Genomic DNA, 22,367 nt, shown 5'->3' with positions numbered 1-22,367 from the left:
ATATCATGTTCCCTGAATTTGTTTTGTAAATTTCCTACCGTAAATATATCAAAACTTAATTTTTGATTAGTAATATGCATTGCAAAGAACTTCATTTGGACAACTTTAAAGGAGATTTTCTCAGTATTTAGATTTTTTTGCACCCTCAGATTTTCAAATAGTTGTATCTCGGTCAAATATTGTCCTATCCTAACAAACCAAACATCAATGGAAAGCTTATTTTTCAGATTTCAGCTAATGTACAAATCTCAATAATAATAATAAAAAAATACCCTCTTTGTTTTGTGGTCCAGGGTCTCATACACATATATAGCTGAAAATATTTAAATGGTTAAATATGCAAATTAGCCAGCATCTCATTAAATATGCACTCATTTGCATACATTTCCAGAACAAAAAAATTGTAGATTGAGTAAAAAACAGTTGTTTTGTTGACATATCAGAGTTAAAGTTTTCTTTTTACTATTTCTCTTTTTATCACTCCTTACAAAAGAAAATACTGTCGATTTTCATATTTTTTTTAGAATTAAAATTGTGTTATGTGAAACCAGGCGAAGGTTATATGAACAAATCCCTCTGTAAAAACCTTCAGAATGCAGATAGAAATAAAACTGTAAAGTTTAGTGTATGTAATTGCTACTAAAATTAAGAAACAAACAAAACTGTTTTGTTTAAAGGAGAAAATGTCTTTAAAAAATATGTATTTTAATATTAAAGTATGCTTTTTTAATTAGTCAAATTTGTAAAATACCAAATTGTATTTAAAATTATAGTACCAAAATTCTTATTTATTTGTTAAATGCTGATGTGTTAATAGTAAGTAGTAGATTTTGTTTAAAAAATGGTTTATTGTTTTTAATAATATAAACAATACCTAAATGTATTTGAAATTATAATATCAAAATTGTTATTTGTTTTGTATTTTTATTAATCATTATTATGCTTAGAAATGATTAAGTATCAAAATTGTGATTTTATTTTGTGTTTTTATTACTTTTTATGTTTTCACGTCATGTTTTGAAGCAGCCCAAAATATCAAAAGTAGCCATGAAAAAAAAAACAATTATGTTATTAAAAATAATGACTAATTATATGCCAAATTATTTATTTCCGATTAAATAATTAGTAAAGACGAGAACTTATGTTATTTGATATTACACTTTTTTTGTATAAATGTTTTATTTTAATGCTATTTGGTATTTTTTCCTCTATAAATCTTCTGATTGCTCATTTTTACATTGTGATATTTTGCCAAACAGTAGACTACCCTAAGCAATAAGCAGTACAGAGACAAACGCAAGACTATCAGGGTTGTATCTTGTTGTCTGACTGCTCTTGCCGGCTTCGGTCTAATTAATGAAGCTGAGTAATTAGCCGTGATGCATATTAGTATGGAGGCAGTGCCCCCTACAGTATACACTAGATGAAGAAACCTGCCGCTTGCTTAGTGTTTGCAATTTTCTAGTAAACAAAATGAATCTGATACTACGACATCATGATTTATTTATAACATCAAAGATGTCTGTTTAAATTTTGAAAGCAGTTTTAATTTATTGTGTTTACATTTTTAATCATGCTCTTGATGTCTGATGTCTGTTATATGTTATTATTTTTGTGCTTGATATTGTTGTATGTCATTTTTAAAAATAGAACATATAATGATAAATGCATTTTAAAAATAATGTTATAAAACAATTAGTGTTTACATTTGTTTTACTTATGAATAACACAATCAGAAATTATACATTAGTAGAGATTACTTTATCCATCATAAATATGCTCTACTGACATATTTTGTATTTAGATTTATCTCAATAAGTCTAAATCCACAGCATATTGCACTGTACTAAAGGCCTCTATATAATAGCTGTAAAATAGTATTTCTCTGAAATGCAATATTTTATAACTACTTTAATAATTCTTAACTCATTACCCAAAACATTCAACTCATTTAGATTAATAAGTAATTTTTGTTTCACATCAGCGTTTCTCCTCTTGACAGTGCTGCCTCCTGCTCATCCGGTGCAGATAAGATGAGCTTTTACTCCAATAGATGGCAACAAAACACTAGCCTGCAGTCAAACTCAACCTATAGCTCTCTGCAGAAGGCTGGTGCACATCAGGAAAGTATGATATATGTCTTACCTACGGTAATTACATCAAACGTAATTCCCTCAGCGTAAGCGCTTCATTAGAAGAACTCGGCTGAAATTGATCTTTTGATAAAGCTGAACGGAGATAAACCTGAAGCAACAGCAATTAAAGAGAAAGAAAAAGCAGCCTGTGCTGTGAAATGCTAGCTCATGTTTGACTGTAAATGATGGAGAATGTTAAAGATTGCAGTTTGAATGTTTGATTTGAGTAATAATTAAGTGTTTGCTTTTATACTATGTTTTATTTATAAAGTAAAAACATATTATGTTTACATTATTTTGAATTACAAAATGATTTTGTGGTGAAGTAAATAATACAGAAAAACAAATGCAACTTCTACATTAAATAATTGAGTTCAGGCAAGAAACTATATTTTATATTTTACTTGGAATTGTTTGTTATTTTCTTTTACAAAGACATGTCATGATCCTGTTGTTCCCATGAATAATTAATAAGGTTACATTTTTGGCTGTTTTCGAGATGTATTTACACTGTTTTATGGTTGATTTTGTTGTTGGGTTAAGTAACATTTTGTCATCATATAGCCTTAAAAACAATAAGGAGCTGTCTATTTTTTTTTTTTACATACATGTTTGTAAGTGAACCACATGCTTTAATGGCACTTTTTTTTCTTTTTTCTATTATTATTTGAAATAATATAAACACACACACACACACACACACACTAAAATAAAAATAAATAATACGTTTTTGCACGCACATATTTAAGTAAAATTTAAGTATTGAATTAAGTAAAATCCACTTAACTAAGTTGATGAGTTATTTCTACTTAATTATTTTAAGTTTGTCTACTTAATTGTTTTAAGGGCATTTAACTTAATTATTCTAAGTTTACTTAAACTGAGTCAATATATAGCCCTTAAAAAATAAGGAGCTGTCTACTTGTTTACGTACATTTTTCCCTTTTTTATATATTATTGTTTTATATAATCTACACTGAAAGAAAAAACAATAAGTAAATTTACTTAATTTTTATTTTGCAGGTTTTTGCACGCACATTTTTAAAATTTAAGTATTGAATTAAATAAAATCTACTTAACTAAGTTGATGAGTAATTTCTACTTAATTATTTTAAGTTTGTCTACTTAATTGTTTTTAAGTTTACTTAAATTGAGTCAACATATAGACTTAAAAACAATAAGGAGCTATCTACTTGCTTACGTACATTTTCCCCTTTTTTATATTATTGTTTTAAATAATCCACACTAAAAAAATAAAAATAATAAAACAATAAGTAAATTTACTTAATTTTTATTTGGCAGGTTTTTGCACGCACATTTTCAAGTAAAATTTAAGTGCGGAATTAAGTAAAATCCACTTAACTAAGTTGATGAGTAATTTCTACTTAATTATTTTAAGTGTGTTTAACATAATTATTGTAATTTTACTAGAGGACTGCAGAGTAAACTTAAAATAATTAAGTAGAAATTACTCATTAAATTCTTACTGCACGTTAAATGCACTTATTTCCTTTGCTAATTTTACTTAATTTAGTTAAGTAGATTTGACTTAATTTCATACTTAAGTTTTGCCTAAAAAATGTGCATGAAAAAACTTAAAATTTCTTATTGTTCTTTTTTTTCAGTGTAGGTTTTTTAACTTGTCTACTTGCTTACGTACATTTTTTTCCCTTTTTTATATTATTGTGTTAAATAATCTACACTGAAAAAAAAAAAAAAAAAACAATAAGTAAATTTACTTAATTTTTATTTGGCAGGTTTTTGCATGCACATTTTTCAGTAAAATTTAAGTATAGAATTAAGTATAATCTTTTCACTAAAATTCTACTTAATTATTTAAGTTTGTCTACTTAATTGTTTTAAGTGTGTTTGACTTAATTATTTTAAGTTTACTTAAATTGAGTCAACATATAGCCTTAAAAACAATAAGGAGCGGTCTATTTGTTGTTTTAACTAATCCACACTAAAAATGAATGAATAAATCAATAAATCAATAAATAAATAAATAAATAAATAAATAAATAAATAAATAAATAAATAAATAAATTTACTTTCTTATTGGGCAGGTTTTTGCATGCACATTTTTAAGAAAAATAATAATATTATTTAAATTAATAATAATAAAATTAATAATAATTATTTTAAGTTTACTTAAATTGAGTCAACCAATAGCCTTAAAAACAATAAAGACCTGTTTACTTGCTTACGTACATTTTTTTGTATATTATTGTTTTAAATAAACCACTCAGAAAAAAAAAAACAATAAGTAAATTTACTTTATTTTTATTTGGCAGGTTTTTGCTCACAAATTTTTAAGTAAAATTTTAAGTATGGAATTAACATTTCGAAGTAAAATTTAAGTATAGAATTAAGTAAAATCTACTTAACTAAGTTGAGTAATTTCTACTTAATTATTTCAAGTTTAAACTTAAAACGTAAAATAATTAAGTAGAAATTGCTCAAATTCTAGCGGCATGTTAAATGTACTTATTTCCTTTGCTAATTTTACTTAACGTAGTTAAGTAGATTTGACTTAATTCCATACTTACATTTAACTTAAAAAACATGCATTTTTTTTTTGTGTAGATTTTTTCAAACAATAATAAAAATAGGAATACACAGTTGGACATTTGAATGAAATATTGTATTGTTTTAATAAAGCAAGGCTAAAAAAACGTCCCACATTTATCTTGGCAAATGTTTTCTTTTCTCCCAGCGGCTCTCAAACTACTTTTGTCTTTAATTTGTCTCTTTTCTCTCTTTTGCAGAAGTGTCTAATGTAATTGAACTCTAATGCATTAGGGATGGTGATTGAAATGCCAAGGACACGTATAATTTCCCTCTTTGTGCTCTTGGCCCCTGCGAGTGCTCTCTCTTGCTCTCGCACCCGGGGCCCCTCTACCTTACGGCACGGCTGACAATCAGCCCTCGTCAGTGTAATTAAATGATGGTTTATAAAGTGTGAGAAGCCACTATGACCAAAAGCAAATAGGTGCTTATCGGCGAGCTGCTGAACAACCCTAATTTTCTCCAGTGGCAATTTCCATCTGTTATCTGGGCTCGGAATCGGCCCCTTTTAGCCCTGCACTCTGTTTCTCGATAGCGAGCGCTCGCTCCCCGCTGCTGTGTGTGTGTTTTTTTCTGAAATATACACACATTTTGCCTTTGACAGAATGACATTTTAACAGCAACGTACACTTGTCTTCACTTCCCTCGCCGGAGTGACATTTCAAAGACGTGGAAAATGAAATATTTTGAGGACGGCCAATTATCCGTGTGTTTTTTATGTGTTTTGTTTGTTTGTTGACATGCAAGAATCGCACGGCGTGAATTATTTTCGTTTTTGACATCATCTGCTGGAAAGATAATGGGTGTGGAATGATAGTAGATTTTTGGTCAAATTGTAGTACCAAATTTATATTTGCTACATGGTTTAGAATAATATAAACAAATCGACAGTGTACCACAATTCTGCTCCCAACATTGTAATGTATTTGTTAAATGTTTACATATTTGTATTAATTTTATACGTAATAATACATGCAAGATTTGCACATGACATGATATGCATTATTTTTTGGTAACATTTGGTATTTAGTTTAACAACTTCCTAATATTTATTTTAAATTGTTATACCAAAGTTGTAATTTATTTATTAAATGTGCATTAATATATAACATGTTTACATATTTGATTAATTTTATATGTAATAATACATGCAATATTACAATAATACATGATTTACAACAATTTACAAACAATTACTTCACATTTTAATTTATTTGTTAAATGTTGATGCATTAATACAATATATAACATGTTTACATATTTGGATTAATAATATACATTTATTGCATATTGCAATGACAAATAATTGTAGTTTTTTGAATCATTATCATTTGTTCAAAAAGATTTTGCTAGTAGATTTAGCTAAAATTGTGATTCATTTGTTAAATGTTGATGCATTAATATATAATATATATAAACAAAAGTTGCATGGCATAGATTATTTTTAATAATATTGAGTATATTGTTTATAACAAGATACCAACATTTATTATTATAAAATATAATAATATATAACAATAATGCCAAAATTGTAATATACTTGTTAAATGTTGATACAGTATATAACATGTTTACATACTTGGATTTGGATAATTTTATACCCAAAAATATACAAATTATTATAGTTTTTGAAATCATCATTTGTTAAACTTGATTTTGTTAGTAGATTTAGCTAAAATTCTGATTTATTTTGCACATAATACATGCAAAAGTTGCATGACATTAATTATTTTTGGTAACTTTGGGTATACTTTTAATAAAAACATACCAAAATGTATTTAAAATAATAATGACAAAATTGTGGTTTTATTATATATATATTTAATATTGATACATTAATAGACACAATTTTTAAATACTTGGTGTTTTGTAACTTATAATGCATGCAAAAAAAATGCAATGATTTGAAGTATTTTTGGGTGAAATTTTGGTGTTTTCTTTTTATTTACAACAACTTACAAATATTTACTTCAAATTATAATACTAAAATTGTAATTTATTGCTTAATTGTTGATGCATTGATACAGTATATATCATGTTTACATATTTGGATTAATTTTATACCCAATAATACATAATAATATAAATTTGTTTAAATATTTGGTTTTATTTTGCACATAAAACATGCAAAAATTGCATGTCATTGATTATTTTTGATAACATTGAGTATATTGTTTGTAACATTTATTATTATAAATTATTACAATTTTTTTTCTTTTTGTTAAATGTTGATACATTAATGGACAAAATGTTAAAATATTTAGTGCATTTTTGCACCTAATAATGCATACCAAAAATGGCATGATTTTTGGGATATTGGATATTTTTATATCAAATTTGGTGTTTTGTTTTGATTTTTGAAAATACTGATTTATTTGTCAAATGTTGATGCATTAATATATAAAATATTTAAATATTTGTTTTTTTTCTTTATTTTAGTTTTTTATTTATATTTTGCACATAACACATGCAAAAGTTGCAAGACATTAATTATTTTTGGTAACTTTGTGTATATTGTTAATTAAAACATACTGAAATTAATAATAATAATAATAATAATAAAAAAAAAAAAAAATATATATATATATATATATATATATATATATATATATATATATATTTCAACATTGTGACATGTTTGGTTCAATTTAGCACCTAATAATGCATGCAAAAAATGCCATGATATGAGTTGTTTTTTTAGTAAAATTTGGTATTTTGTCTGTAACAACTTACCGACGTTTACTTTTAAATTATAATACCAAAATTGTAATTCATTTGTTAAATGCTGATACATGAATAGACAAAATATTTAAATATTTGGTGTATTTTTGCACCCAACAAAATGGCATGATATGAAGTATTTTTTGGTCACATTTGGGACATTTACTTCAAATTATAAATATCAAAATTTAAATTTGTGTGTTAAATGTTGATGTTAAAATATTTGAACAGTTGGTTTAATTTTGCACCTTATAATCAAGAATCACATCATGAATCTGTTAAAGCTAGTAGATTTTGGTAAAAAAAAAAATGGTAAATGGTTTTATAAAGGCATTTTTCTGCATTTTGTTCTGCAGAATTGTTCCTACTGCAATAATATCTGTAACTCAGATACGGTAAGCTTATAATAGACTCAGAGGGTGAAAACAGTAATATAGTAAGAATATTAGAGCTCACGGTCTGGGGTTTCATTACAGCTGCTTTTGAAACGGCTAACTTTTCTTCTGTAATCTTCAAATGTTTTATGGAATAATAGGAGACATCATTCAACCTCTCAAGTTTTTGCACTTTGAAAAGAATGAGCCGGCTCGTAGTATTGCTACACAAAAGCCTAACCGCATTATCTCTGTGAAAGAGGCCGGTTGCTGCAATGATTTGATTGAATTAAAGGAGAAAAAGAGCATGCTTTTTAAGCACATATTGATGGAAGCCTATCATTTTTGCCAATTAATGTGTGTCTGGAGGAAAATAATTGATTATAGATAGACCCACACCCTCCCCAAAGTATGTCCGCGCACCTCTATCAAGATCCACTCTCTGATTATTAAAGAAACGTGTGAAATCTCAAATCAAGATTGAGTGAGACACTTCAGCCCCAAATCCTCTTAACCAGATTATTAGCTCTTTATGATCGCACACAATGCCGAGTGTGTCGGAGAAAAGCAACCTGAAATTATCAACCCCGATGAAAATGAGTTCAGCCCATGCCTGATGATTCGAGAGCATTTTCATTTATTGGCACATGGGTTTCATTTTCACCAAATACTCAATCTGAATATTAAAATCGATACTACAATATTAATTAAAAGTGAATAAAAACAGATTATTCTCTACTAAAATTAATTTGTTAATGCTAAAATTACTACTAAAATTAATTAGATTATTTTTTAAGGAGAATGCAATTATTTTACTTATATTTTTATAGATAGAAAATCAATGTGTTAAGGTGTGATATAGAAGCTGAATACTTACCCTACGGGTAAAGGGCATCAACGTCGTGCAAGGTGTTCATCGCTCTGAGTGTATGAGAAACATGACCTCACACACACACACACACACACACACACACACTTGCATGTGCATGCAATCTCTTTCCAAAGCAATAGCCAAACATACATTGCATGGGTGAAAATTATGGATTTTTCTTTTATGCCAAAAATTATTAGGATACTAAGTAAAGATCATGTTCCATGAAGATATATATATATATTTTTTTTTACCGTAAATATATTAAAACTTAAGCTTTAATTAGTAATATGCATTGCTAAGAACTTCATTTGGACATTTTTAAAGGCGATTTACTTAATATTTTAAATTTTCTTGCACCCTCAGATTCCTGATTTTCACATAGTTACTAACAAACAATACATCAAAGGAAAGCTTATATGTCCAGCTTTCAGACGTATAAATCTCAACAAAAAAATCGACCCTTATATCACACAAAACAAACCAGAAATTATTCAAAAAATGGATATTCACTCAGAAATTCATCGAAATCCGTTTAAATGTTTGTATATTTCTACTCTATTCACCTGCAGTGTCTTGCTTTAATATGGGTAAAAATGGGTTACATTAGAAAATAGTAAATTGTTGGAAAAATTTGGTAAATTGTTGGTAAAATTTGGCAAATTGGTGGTAAAATTTAGTAAATCGTTGGTACAATTTGACAAATTAGTGTTAAAATTTCATAAATAGTTGTTAAAATTTGGCAAATTAGGGGTAAAATGGGGTAAATTGTTAGTAAAATTGGGCAAATTAGTGTTAAAATTTGGTAAATTGTTGGTAAAAATTTGGCAAATTGTTGGTAAAATTTGGCAAATTAGTGTTAACATTTGGTAATTGTTGGTAAAATTTGGCAAATTAGTGTAAACATTTGGTAATTGTTGGTAAAATTGGGCAAATTATTGTTAAAATGTGGTAAATTGTTAGTAAAATTAGGCAAATTAGTGTTAAAATTTGGTATATTGTTGGTCAAATTTGGCAAATTAGTGTTAACATTTGGTAAATTGTTGGTAAAAATTTGACAAATTGTTGGTAAAATTTGGCAAATTAGTGTTAACATTTGGTAATTGTTGGTAAAATTTGGCAAATTAGTGTTAACATTTGGTAATTGTTGGTCAAATTTGGCAAATTAGTGTTAAAATTTGGTATATTGTTGGAAAAATTTGGCAAATTGTTGGTACAATTTGGTAAATTGTTGGTAAAATTAGGCAAATTAGTGTTAAAATTTGGTATATTGTTGGTCAAATTAGGCAAATTAGTGTTAAAATTTGGTATATAGTTGGTCAAATTTGGCAAATTAGTGTTAAAATTTGGTAAATTGGTGGTAAAATTGGGGAAATTGGTGGTAAAATTGGGGAAATTAGTGGTAAAATGGGGTAAATTGTTAGTAAAATTGGGCAAATTAGTGTTAAAATTTGGTAAATTGAATTGTTGGTAAAATTTGGCAAATTAGTGTAAACATTTGGTAATTGTTGGTAAAATTGGGCAAATTATTGTTAAAATGTGGTAAATTGTTAATAAAATTAGGCAAATTAGTGTTAAAATTTGGTATATTGTTGGTCAAATTTGGCAAATTAGTGTTAACATTTGGTAAATTGTTGGAAAAATTTGGGAAATTGGTGGTGAAATTTGTCTGTGAGGTTTTGCATTGAATTTACTGCAGTAATCCAGATTTTCTCAATATTTAGATTTTTTTGCACCTTCAGATTCCAGATTTTCATAGTTATATCACGGTCAGATATTGTCCTATCCTAACAAACCATACATCAATGGAAAGCATACATCATGTTTAGTGTTTTTACCTTTAATATGGGTGAAGAATGTTTTCTTACAGTAGATTGATGTTTAAAAAAAAAATAGTAAATTGTTGGTAAAAATGTGGCAAATTGATGGTAAAATTATATATATTTGTGTGTGTGTGTGTGTGTGTGTGTGTGTGTGTGTGTGTGTGTGTATTTTTGGTAAATTGTTGGTAAATTTACCAAATTCGTTTTTTGTTTATTTGTTTTTTTTAAATATTTTGTATTTTTGGTAAATTGTTGGTAAATTGGTAAATCAAACCAGGTTTTTCATTAAACTTACTGCAGTAATCCAGCGGCGCAAAAAATAAAATGTTAAGACATGGTTCTTCGAATCAGCTCTATGTTATACTTCATGCCATGAGTGTGTGTGTGTGTGTGTGTGTGTGTGTGTGTGTGTGTAAGTGTGTGATCCATTCATTTTCATAAACCGGTTGGAGATAAGGTTAGCACCTTCCTCCACATTTACACCCCCGCCCCCGTTTGGCTAGATCTGAGAGGGGTAATTTCCTCCCTCAGCCATGCCCCCATTATTGGGACATCATGGGGGTTGAGCCTCCCCTTTCCCCGCTGGAGCAGAAAGAGGCTTGATCGACCGTTTGTTTTAGGCACAGGAGGTTAGTCCAACACTTGACTGCCGTCCCAGAGGTGCTTTCAACCTAACGAGAGAGTATCTGTTTCCCCAGATCAGTCGCTGTCTTAACTCGACATCCTCCGCCATCTGCTCTGGGTTTAACGCTCAACCAGCGTCAAATCCCCATGTTTGCACAGAGCCTGATCCCGGGACCTCAGAGGACCGCCACGCTATAGTCCTCTCCTCGCAGATCCAATCCGCTGATTAATCACTTAATCTGTGTTGCAAACACAGGAACTCCCAAAAAAGCACAACACATGGCTGGAGATAGTATTGTGACAATACGCCATCGCCGGCTTCATTGTTCACTTCACCATTTCTGCATCTCTTTCTTTGCTGGCTTGCTAATTACATCAAGTTTCGCCGAGAAAAATCCCGCAGGCATAAAATTCCAGGCTCATTAGCCGCAAGCCGCTTCCAGTAATCTGTATTTCATGGAGAAAGGAGGCTTGAAAACAAACTGACGCTCAGATTTCAGGCCGTGGAGTCAAATTCCGCCGCACATTTTCGCCTGCTACGTGCTATTAGCTTTGCTAGCATCAGACGGACCGAGGCTTTTAAGCTCTCACCTTTAAGCTACCTTGAAGGACTCAGCATCCTTCAAAGCAATTAAAAAGTCCAAAAGTGAGCATGGAGAAGGCACAAGTGCACATGTGTTTAGCAACACTAAGTGCTTCCCAATCGCGCATCACTTGCTGCTCATGTACTTTATTATCTTGGACGATTGTTTCTCCAGCGTGACTGATCCCGCCCTGGGAATAAATCGCAGATTTCAGATGTCAGACATCACGGTAAAGGTCACTCACCTCCTCCTGATCGCCTCCACCTTTCTGGCATTTGAACATTTGCAGAAAACGTTGCACCGAGGTGCACGAACCTCCGAGAGGACCGGAAAAAGTAAAGCGGCTACACGGAGAGCGAAAGGCTAATAGGGTTAATTGTTATGTAAAAAGTGCCACGGTCAACCGCGAGCCGGGGCGGCCCCCCTTCTCCCTTCCTGTCCCAGAGGGGAATTCAAGCCCAGATGGCATTTTCCTGGAGGCTGTGACCCACAAGAGGCTGGCGCCCACAAAGAACAAGGTGCATCGCCTCCGTCTAATTAATTTACTATTATAGCACCTGTTTCCGAATAGATAGGCCGGGGAAGAGAAGCGCTCCCCAGACGCAGCGGTGGGGCTCGTGGTAAATGGGGTTTGAGCTGATTATATTAAGCTGATGCTTTGATCATCTCAAGGCGTTAAAATGGAAATATGTTTTGGCTGGCTGTGGGCCGCCGCGAGAGGGGAGCGGCGCGGGGACGCGGCTGATTAGTTTTGACTGTGGAATCGCACAAGGCCTCTCACTCTAAATAAGAATATCCAGTTTTTTAAGCCTTGCCGCGGCAGAGATGGTATTTTTTCAATCACTTCCCGAGCTCGGGGTCGGCTTGTTGGAACGTTTCGGGAATCACGGAAACGGCCTGTGCGAAATCGGCACATGCAGAACTCCGCAGATTTTTGCTGATTTAAGATTGACATATTTCCTGCTTCTTGTTTACAATTTTTTACATTAAATCGATTATGCTTTTAGCTAGAGTCGACCACAAAATGACTGACAGAAATGTTTGATTTTTGTCAACGGTAATGAAAACCTTATGAAAATGATGTGACTTGTGCTGAAAATTCTACAATTTTAATTCAAGAGCTCAAATTTTCCAATAGTATCTTCTCACTGTATCTTCTCTAGCTGCCAGTAAGAATCTAATCTCCATATAACAGTAAAATTGTTAACCCTTAAATACATACCTCGGGTCCTTTGCGACCCAGGACGCCATTCACTACCCTCTCCCTCCTTCATTTTTTCAAGTTTGACATCAACTTTCTTAGTATTCCTCAATCTATTCATTATAAACAATATAACAAGAAAAATAACAAAATATAAAACAATATCTGTTTTCTGATTTTTTTTTCTCTACAATGTGTATTGTGTCGCTAGAGACCCAAGGTGTGTAATAGTGTAAGTATATTTTTCGTGCGCAAAAATATGTAAATATCTGATGACTCAATATGTGCAATTCACCTTTAGTCCTCGAGGTGGCACTGTTTGATAGACAATAATAATATTATGTTTCACTCATAACTATTGCAGGCATAAAACAACAGAATATGATCAGCAAAAATTTTATTGATTTGAATGGCTTTACTGCTGAGCAATTACTGTACGCAATAAAATATAAATGTGACTGTCATCTGATGGTGGATGTGGTGAATAAGCTGCCAGCAATCAAAATATTGACTTTGAAGTTGTTGAAAATGATAGTTTTGAGAATATGGTTGAGATCAATTGAATCCTTTCAAGTTTCAAAAGGTAACAAAATATGCGTTATTTTATTCTTTTGTAATTGTTCTTAAAATATAAAGAGAGCTTTTTGCAATTGTAGCTAGTTAGTGATCCATCTGTGCTGGATATATAGGTCTGGATTGCTAAAGACCCGAATATATAATAATGACTGGTGAAACATTCATGCATTTAAGGGTTAAATGGACTTTTTTTTTTTTTTTTTTTTTTTTACTACTGACAACATTTTTGTCAGCCATTTCACTGTTTATTTGTTTTTCATGCTTTTTAACAGACAGGACAGTAAAGAATGACAGGAAAAGTGGGGTGGAGAGTTGGGAACGAGATTGGCAAAGGACCACGAGTCGGGACTTAAACTCGGGTAACCAGAAGCGCAGTTGCGCTATATGTCAGTGCTTTAACCACTAGGCTATCTAACAAATACGCAAAAAGTGCCTCAAGGATTAATATAATTTATTATCTGAGAAACTCTACAAAACAAATGTGCTTCTGTTAAAAAACAAAAAAACAAAATACAATAACATCAGCAAAGTGAGAAGATATTATTCGAAATTTTTTGCTCTTGAAATAAAATTGTTGAATTTTCGGCACAAGTTTTCTAAGAAGAGTATTTTAAACTAATACTCAAAAAGTACCTCAAGGATTAACATAATTTATTACCTGAGAACAAAACAAATTTGCAAGAAAAAAAAAAAGGACAGCAACATTGGCACAGTGGGAAGATACTATTTGAAAATTTGAGCTCTTGAATTAAAATTGAATTTTCAGCACAAGGTGCATTATTTTTTGTATCGTTTTCGATATTGATGACGAAAATCAAACATTTTTGTCGGTAATTTCTCTGTTAAATGGAGATAATACTTACTGGTAGCTAAAAGTGTAATCAGTTTATATTAAAAAAATGCTAAAAACAATGTATTTAACAAATACGCAAAAAGTACCTCAAGGACTAACATTTGAGCTCATTTTGGCGATAATTCTACAATTTTAATTCAAGAGTTTATGTTTCCGATTAGTATCTTCTCACTGTGCCAGTGTTGTTGTACATTTTTGTACATTTGTTTTGTGTTGTTTCTCAGCTAATAAATTATGTTAATCCTTGAGGCACTTTTTGCGTATTTGTTTAATAAATTGCTTTGGAGTCTAATCTCCATTTAACAGTGAAATTACTGACAAAAATGTTAGATTTCATCAACAGTAATGAAAATAATATGAAAAGTATGCACATTGTTGCAAATATTCTACATTTTTTTATTTATTTTATTTCAAAAGCTTAAATTTTTGAAAAGTGTTTTCTCACTTTGCAAATGTTCTTGTACTTTTTTCACAAGCAAGTTTTTGCATATTTATTCAATAAATTGTTTTTAGTAAACTTTATGGAATTCCGTTATAAACCCATAAAATTTAGCTACCAGTAAGAGTCTAATCTCCATTTAACAACGCAATTACTAAATGTTGAATTAAAAATATTAGATTTCATCAACAATAACTAAAACAAGATGGAAATTGTGCGCAAAAATACAACTATTAAAATGTTTCTGTTAATTTAAGAGCTCAATTGTCCAAATGTTGGAGCCAATTTTTTTGCACAAACCAAAATGGACTTGCTGTGTTTTTTATTAAATGTGTTCTTTCTTGAGGGGCTTCTTGCATGTTTGTTTGCTATGTATTTATTTAGTGACGTTTATGTAAAGTCTTTTTATGGTTTTAGCTTCCAATAAAAGTCTACTCTCCATTCATCAACAAAAAGAGGAAACGTTCGATTTTGTCAACGATATTGAATCATGTGCATTGCATCATGTCAAAAATGACATTTTAAGTTTAAATTCCTAGTTTCAGGAGCTCAGTTTTAGCATTTTTGTTAAATGCTGATATATTTAAATATGTTTAAATTAACACATGAAAGGTAACTATATTGAATATTTGGTCTAATTTTGCACCTTCTTGCCAAATATATGTAGATGACATTGTAGTAACAGTAATACTGATTAGATTAAAACTAGATTACTAAGCACATTGCTTGCCTTAAAATGATTGATATGTCACAAAATGATATTTAATCAACACAATTCAATCATTTACGTCAACTAAAGTCAGCATTTTAGTAAAACTGTAAAATATGACAAAAAAAACAGACAAAAAACTGTAAAATGAACTCTGTTTAACACATTTTAGCATGTTTCAATCTCAAAATATCACATAAACTGTTTCAGGCGACTTTATTAAGACATTATGCCAAGTCACCCATTGGATTAATCAGTGCTCACAAATACGTATAGAATCCAGCTTTAGTGTGATATTCGGTTTAGCGTTAATATGTTTTCACATCGATTGTCATTTCATTTATGAACACTGATGTGATGGCCCATAATGGCCCTCCTCAGGTTACGTGCTAATCCAACTCAAATATTGGTCAAATAAGCGCAAGGCTTTAAATGCGGTTTGGCGAGGCTGTCGGGAAAGAGGGGGGGCTCGTGGGTCCGTAGCAGGTGGGGGTTGGTGAAATGAAGCATCAATGATGGAATAATAGCTGATGAAATTGAAGCCCTGCTCCAAAACACTGGCACTCTGTAAATGGATTTAGGGAATATGCTAATCTCGCCTTCACTCGCACTTTATTCATTTCCGCCCCAGTGCCCCTCAAGGATTAACATAATTTATCACCTGAGAAACACCACAAAACAATTTTGCTTGTGTTAAAAAAAAAAGAAAAAAGTACACCATCATCGGTATAGTGAGGAGATACTAAGTTTGGAAATCCCTCTTCCTCAAGGAGCGATATGATATATGATTCAGGGCTGCTGAAGTCATGATAGCGCTAATCTAATTTGGCAGTTATGAATAACGTTAGCAATTAATTGATGTAGGTCAAGGCCGTGGATCACGGCGCGTTATTTATCATCGGTGTTTGCCTCAGGCTTTGCAGAAGCAGACAGGTTGGTCATATTAGCTGCTTATGGCCGTGAAACAGACTGGTGTAATTCAGACGGTGCAAATGTTTGTGCACCCGTCCTGAAAAGAGCTTCATGCATATCACTGATTAAATGAGTTAATTCTGATTGCTAACAGGTTGAGGCCATATTACGAGACATTTAGTACAACACGTGTTTATTTAACCCCATATATTTTGTCTGGTATCACTGTGCATGGTTCAGTATTTTAGGATATTCCACTGAAAATGAAGGTTGCTTGTTGTTTATTCTCAGAAAATTGCTAACTTCTTTGGAAAAGGTTGCTAAACAAGAAAAAGTCATGTTTGCACACCTCAGGTGTAAAATACCACGTCCATAACCATCATAAACATTTACACTGCCAAAAATGCTTTTCTTACATAGATAATTTTTTGTGTCGTGTTTCCAGCCAAAATATCTAAAAATTCTTAAATTCTTAAAGTTAAACTTATTTTCTTAAGTAAATAAATTAAGTGAGTTTTTGTTTAGAACAAGCTAAATAATCTGCCAATGGGTTTTTTTATAACCCATTGGCAGAATATTTAGCTTGTTTCAGGCAAAAACAGACTTAATTTTGACTTTTTTTTTTTTTTCTGAAAGCAAGACAGTAATTTTTACTTGTCTATTTTTTATTTTTTTTTGGCTGGAAACAAGACAAAATTCTTAGTAAGAAAAGCATTTTTTTTGCATTGTACACTATTATTCAGATTAATGGTCAACAGCTATGGATTTCCCAGTGGCTTAAAACTCTTATCCCAAGTCTTACACTTCATATAAATGGTTGCTGTCTTGCAAAGTATGAATAGTTGTTTTTGTTAGCAGATTTAAAGCTCTACTTTTTGCTATTCTGTCACATTGTGGTAAATATTAAGACTATTTCTATTTTCTATTTCTATATTTTTTTCTTTCATGTATAAAAAACTAAATTAAAAGCTACCAAAATTGAGCCAAGAGTAATATTTTCTTGCAAAAAATTAGCATCAAGTAGATTAGACAAAACTTCAGATTTGGTGCCATTTCTGTTGCCTTCAAAATGTGTTGAAGGGTTAAATGTTACAGGGTTGAAGATCTGTAAAATGTCAAGAAAATAAGGTTTAGGGTTTGGTTCAGTATATACAATACCAAAATTAGAAGTGCTACCAAAATTACATAATTGAGTCAGGAATAATATTTTCTCGCAAAAAAAATGCAAAGACACATTCTGCATTTGCATAAAGTAAATTAAACAAAACAGATTTGGTGCAAACTCAATTGAATTCAAAAGGTTTTGGAGGGTTGAATGTTACAGCGTTGAAGATCCATTATAAAATCAATAAACGAAGATCTGTTTAAGATCAATAAAAAAAAATGGTTACACTTTATTTCACACTATGTGTGTGTGTGTGTGTGTGTGTGTGTGTGTGTGTGTGTGTGTGTGTATGTGTGTACCTGGTATTTATCACGTTATGGGGACCAAATGTCCCCACAAGGATAGTAATACCAGTAGAGTAATATAGAGTAACTACTTGGCCTTAAAATAGGTGAAGGTTAGGTTTAGGGTTTGGTTGAGTATATAAAATACCAAAATTAAAAGTGCTACCAAAATTACCAAAACTGAGCCAAGAAAAAAGATTTAAATAAATAAATAAATAAATAAATGCAAAGACACATTCTGCATTTGCATGAAGTAAATTAGACAAAACTGAAGACTTAGGTTTTAATTTCAGTAAAAGAAAAAAGTGGTGAAATTAAATGTATTAGCTTATGTTAAAGTCATAAAAATCATAATTTACTTAAGTACTAAATAGTTTAAATCTTAATTTACTAATGACTTAATTTCTGATTTACTAATTAATTAACTAGTAACACTTTAAAATAAGGTTCATTACTTTGAACTGAGCAATACTTCTACAAAATGAGCAATACTTCTACAGTATTTATTAATCTTAGTTAATTGTTAATTTCAGCATTTACTAATGCATTATTAAAATCACACATTGTGCTTGTTAACATTTGTTAATGCACTGTGAACTAACATGAACTATCAATGAACGATTTATCTAACATTAAAGATGAATAAATACTGTACTAAATGTATTGTTCATTGTGCATGTTAGTTAACACACTTACTAACAATAACTAATAGAGTTAGTAAACTGTTACCTCTTAACGTTTGCATTACAAATCTAAATTTAAATCTAAATGATCTGACTAAGTACAGTGACCCATTCATAACACACAAATAGCACCATTTACTTAAAATAACCTTTAGTAAACACTATGATTATGCATTGAAAATAATATTAGACTGCTGCCTCACACTTCAGACCGCACATTTTTGACAGAGTTTACCATTTATTTATTACAGTAAACGTCTGGTCTACATTAGCATTGAAACTTCTAACCTGGTTTGATTTGCTTCTGTAGGTTTCATTGACTGAAGCAGGCGTTGCATGTCTTTAACAGCACAAATGTATGTTATGATTGCACACATACATCCCGAAACGCCATGTTTTTCTTGGCACGGTTCTCTAATTTGGCGTCGAAAGGAGGGCGAGAGAATTAGACTTGCTCCTCTGCACACCCTATCTTACAAGCCACGGGAGCCGAGCACCTCAACATTCGCTTTTCCAATTTCTCCGTCTTTTGCGTTTGGGAATCAGCTCCGGCGGTGATTACAGTCTAAAGGTTTCCTCACTTACCTTGCTGTGAACAATGAGTTTGCGGTGAATAGGTGGGTATTCACATGGTTAGGCTTTAATGGTCTTCCAGGTTGATATGTCGGGGTGGGGGGCGAGCAGGAATATCTCTGACGCGTCCACGCTCTGAAACGCATAGAAATGAACGCGAGGGCTCGATAATGACAGGTTTCGTAGCTTTAATCTGCCACAGCAGATGGTTACTGTAACCTGCATTGGTGAGACAGTGCTTATGAATAATGAAAATACAGAGTTCCTGCTCTAAATAAAGTATTTAGCGCAGGATCTGAAGCATGAGAGGAGAAAATGAGCGGCGGGAAAAAGAATGAAGGCTAAATGAGCGTGGACCTCATGGCCATTGTTAAACCGCCAATGTTATTAAATATTAGACTTGCATTAACAGTTCAGGAGTCATTTGAGCTACGTTTAAATCGTAACTTAGTCCTTCGGATAGTTTACTCTCGAGTTCGAGAGAGCTGCTTTGTGGCCATTTTTAATTTGTTGATAACAGTCGTGTAAAACTGGGGTCTGGTTGCGGTCCAGCACGTCTGTCGTCTATGATACGTCTGCGCTTATCTTATTTACTGTGATTAGACGTCTCAGCGCCGTCCGTCGAACTCTTGAAAGTGGCTAATGCTCATTAACGGCCTCACTTTGGCTTTACTCAAAGAGCGATTTCTCCTCTTCTCGCGTTTTTGTCCAAAGAAGATTAGAAGCGAAAATCTTGACTGCTGTTCACGAGGTTATTAATGTGCTTTGGGTAATTGAACAAGTCCAGAGATGTTTTATGTGGGATGTGTTTTACCACAATATCATCAGCTTGGCAGTGTTTACATTCAGTAATAACAAGTTCTATCATTCGGGGACCAGCAAATTCACCAGCAATTCGGATTTCCCGTAATCTGCTCCCCCCGGTACGTATTTGTATTGAAAACACAAGATTTCGACTTTCTGTAATTGCCTTTTTTAATTCCGTGCGGCCCATCAAGCCAAGATTGGAAATATCCTTATTTTTTTGGGCGGGGGACATCTTGGGACTGTGACAGCAAAGATTTGTGGAAGCTTGAGATTGTCTGCAAGAACTTGCCTGAAAGAACTGGTGCTGGCTTGCCTGCAGAGCCATGATAAAATGTAAAAAAACTGAAACATCTCAGTTTCAACCGGCTTCTGTTAATAGATGGTGTACCAGAGACTCAGATGCTCAGCTAATCTTCTGCTGGTTATCCGTAGGCGCCGTTGGGACCGTGCCATGGTGGACTAGTTGACTTTAAAAGCAAACTTTTGACTTTTCTTTTAGTTTCTCTGTTCCTCACAAAATCTGAAAGCTCAAGATGCTGGAAAGCATAGCCTTCATTTGCCATGTAATTTTCCACTGCTAGCAGTCTAGTTTGGAGCACAATGCAATGCCATTTTCCTCAGCGGAGAGCTTGAGGACAATCACTAGACTACAGATTTTTGAAGAAGCCCAGTTCTGGCCAGTTTTCTACAGCTAGTCGACATAGATTGTCAAGTAATTTATCTTCACTTTATTCTTATAGGTCAATAAGGTGATGGTTTCGTATGCACTGAAAAAAAGTACAACTTTGAAACTTTTCGATCAGAAATTGCTAATATATATCATGAATAATTACAAAGAATTGTAACACATTAAATTAAATGAAATTTTGAAGTAGAAACATATTTTCTTGTAAATCAAACTTATTTACAATGAAAAATATATATTTATTTTCAGTGTGAAACAAATTATACAAATAGGACGCCAATGGATCCTCATTGGAATCTTAAGTCCTATAAGAATCTCATTAGAATGGTTCTAAAATATGATAGAAATTCTAATTAAAACAGTTTTCTTGTTGGAATCCTTTGGGATGTTTTGGCTAAATAAATGCATAAATAAATAAACAAACTAACTTTTTAAAGTAAGACACTGCAGGTGCATAGGGTAAAAAAATAAACAAAAAAACTAATAGTTGGCACCTTACCCAGTTGATTGATTACATTAATAATCATAAACATTTTTTTGTATTACAAGTTTTCTGAAATGTTCTGTTTTAATATGCAAATGAGCCATTATTTAATGAAATATGTGCTAATTTGCATTCATTTCTAGTACAAAAATCTAAACTATGAATATTATATATATATATATATATATATATATATATATATATATATATATATATATATATATATATATATATATATATATATTTACAGTTTTTTGGGGGGAAATTAAATGTATAAAATCAAACAAATGATATATGAACAAATCCCTCTGTAAAAACCTTCAAAATATAGACAGGAATAAAAATGTTAAGTTTGGTGTGTGCAAGTGCTATGGAAGTGGAGATTTATGGCTCAGTGTAGAAGAAAAAACTAATTTTGAGAAAATGGCCTTTAAAGAATATGTATTGTAATTGAAATCCATTGACACAAATAGATAAAGTGCTATAAAAGAAACACTTAACGGTGTCTTTTGGATGTTTTCTATCCGCTAATCTAACACATGAAAAACAAAAAAAGCACGAAATCGAAAAAGCAAAAAAAAAAAAAAAAAAAACTTTTTTTGAAAATGGTATAAAAGTTTTTCAAAACTATTTTTTCCATAGACTGTGTTATCGTGGACACTCTTATATGTCATCGACCCATAAAGTACTGGTATAGATACAGAACTTACAAGTGTCTGAGAATTCGATGGCATTGGCGCACTGCTCAAGAGACGGAGGCCTCAACTAAAGAATCATCTCTTCCTCAAGTGGACGCAAAACGGTGCCATTTTCTTTTTTGATTCGCTCAATGACACGCTTTGCAGGCCGGGTTCCAATCCTCCCTTATTATGTCTCGGTCTATTTTACATCACACCTGTTAGTATCACACAGATGTGGATCTAGCGGGATGCAAAAAACGAGAATGAAACAAAGCAATCTGAGACAGAATTGAAACAATTACAGACAATTTTGCTAGAAAAAAAGGCCATCTGGTGTATGCATTACCTCTATTGAGGAAAGTCCTTTTGTGGCTTGCCAGCTTCTTTTTAGTGGTTCTCATGAAATATGTATGTTTTCATAAAGTGACAAACATTTTCCTTTTTCGCTCTCCTTAAGGGCAAACTGGAAGTGGCCAATTCAGAGGAAGTTAGTGATAGAAACTTATGCAAAAGCAGCAAATGAGCTATAATCACTTCATACTCTCGCAAGTAATGATGTAAAGTCAAAAGTAATCTTGCTGTATGAAGAGATTTTAGGCTTTTCCGGACAGTTGAT

The sequence above is a fragment of the Garra rufa genome, chromosome 7, assembly GCF_049309525.1.
Source record: "Garra rufa chromosome 7, GarRuf1.0, whole genome shotgun sequence".
Lineage (NCBI taxonomy): Eukaryota > Metazoa > Chordata > Actinopteri > Cypriniformes > Cyprinidae > Garra > Garra rufa.
The sequence above is the reverse complement of the archived record's forward strand: the minus strand, read 5'-3'. Positions refer to the sequence as shown.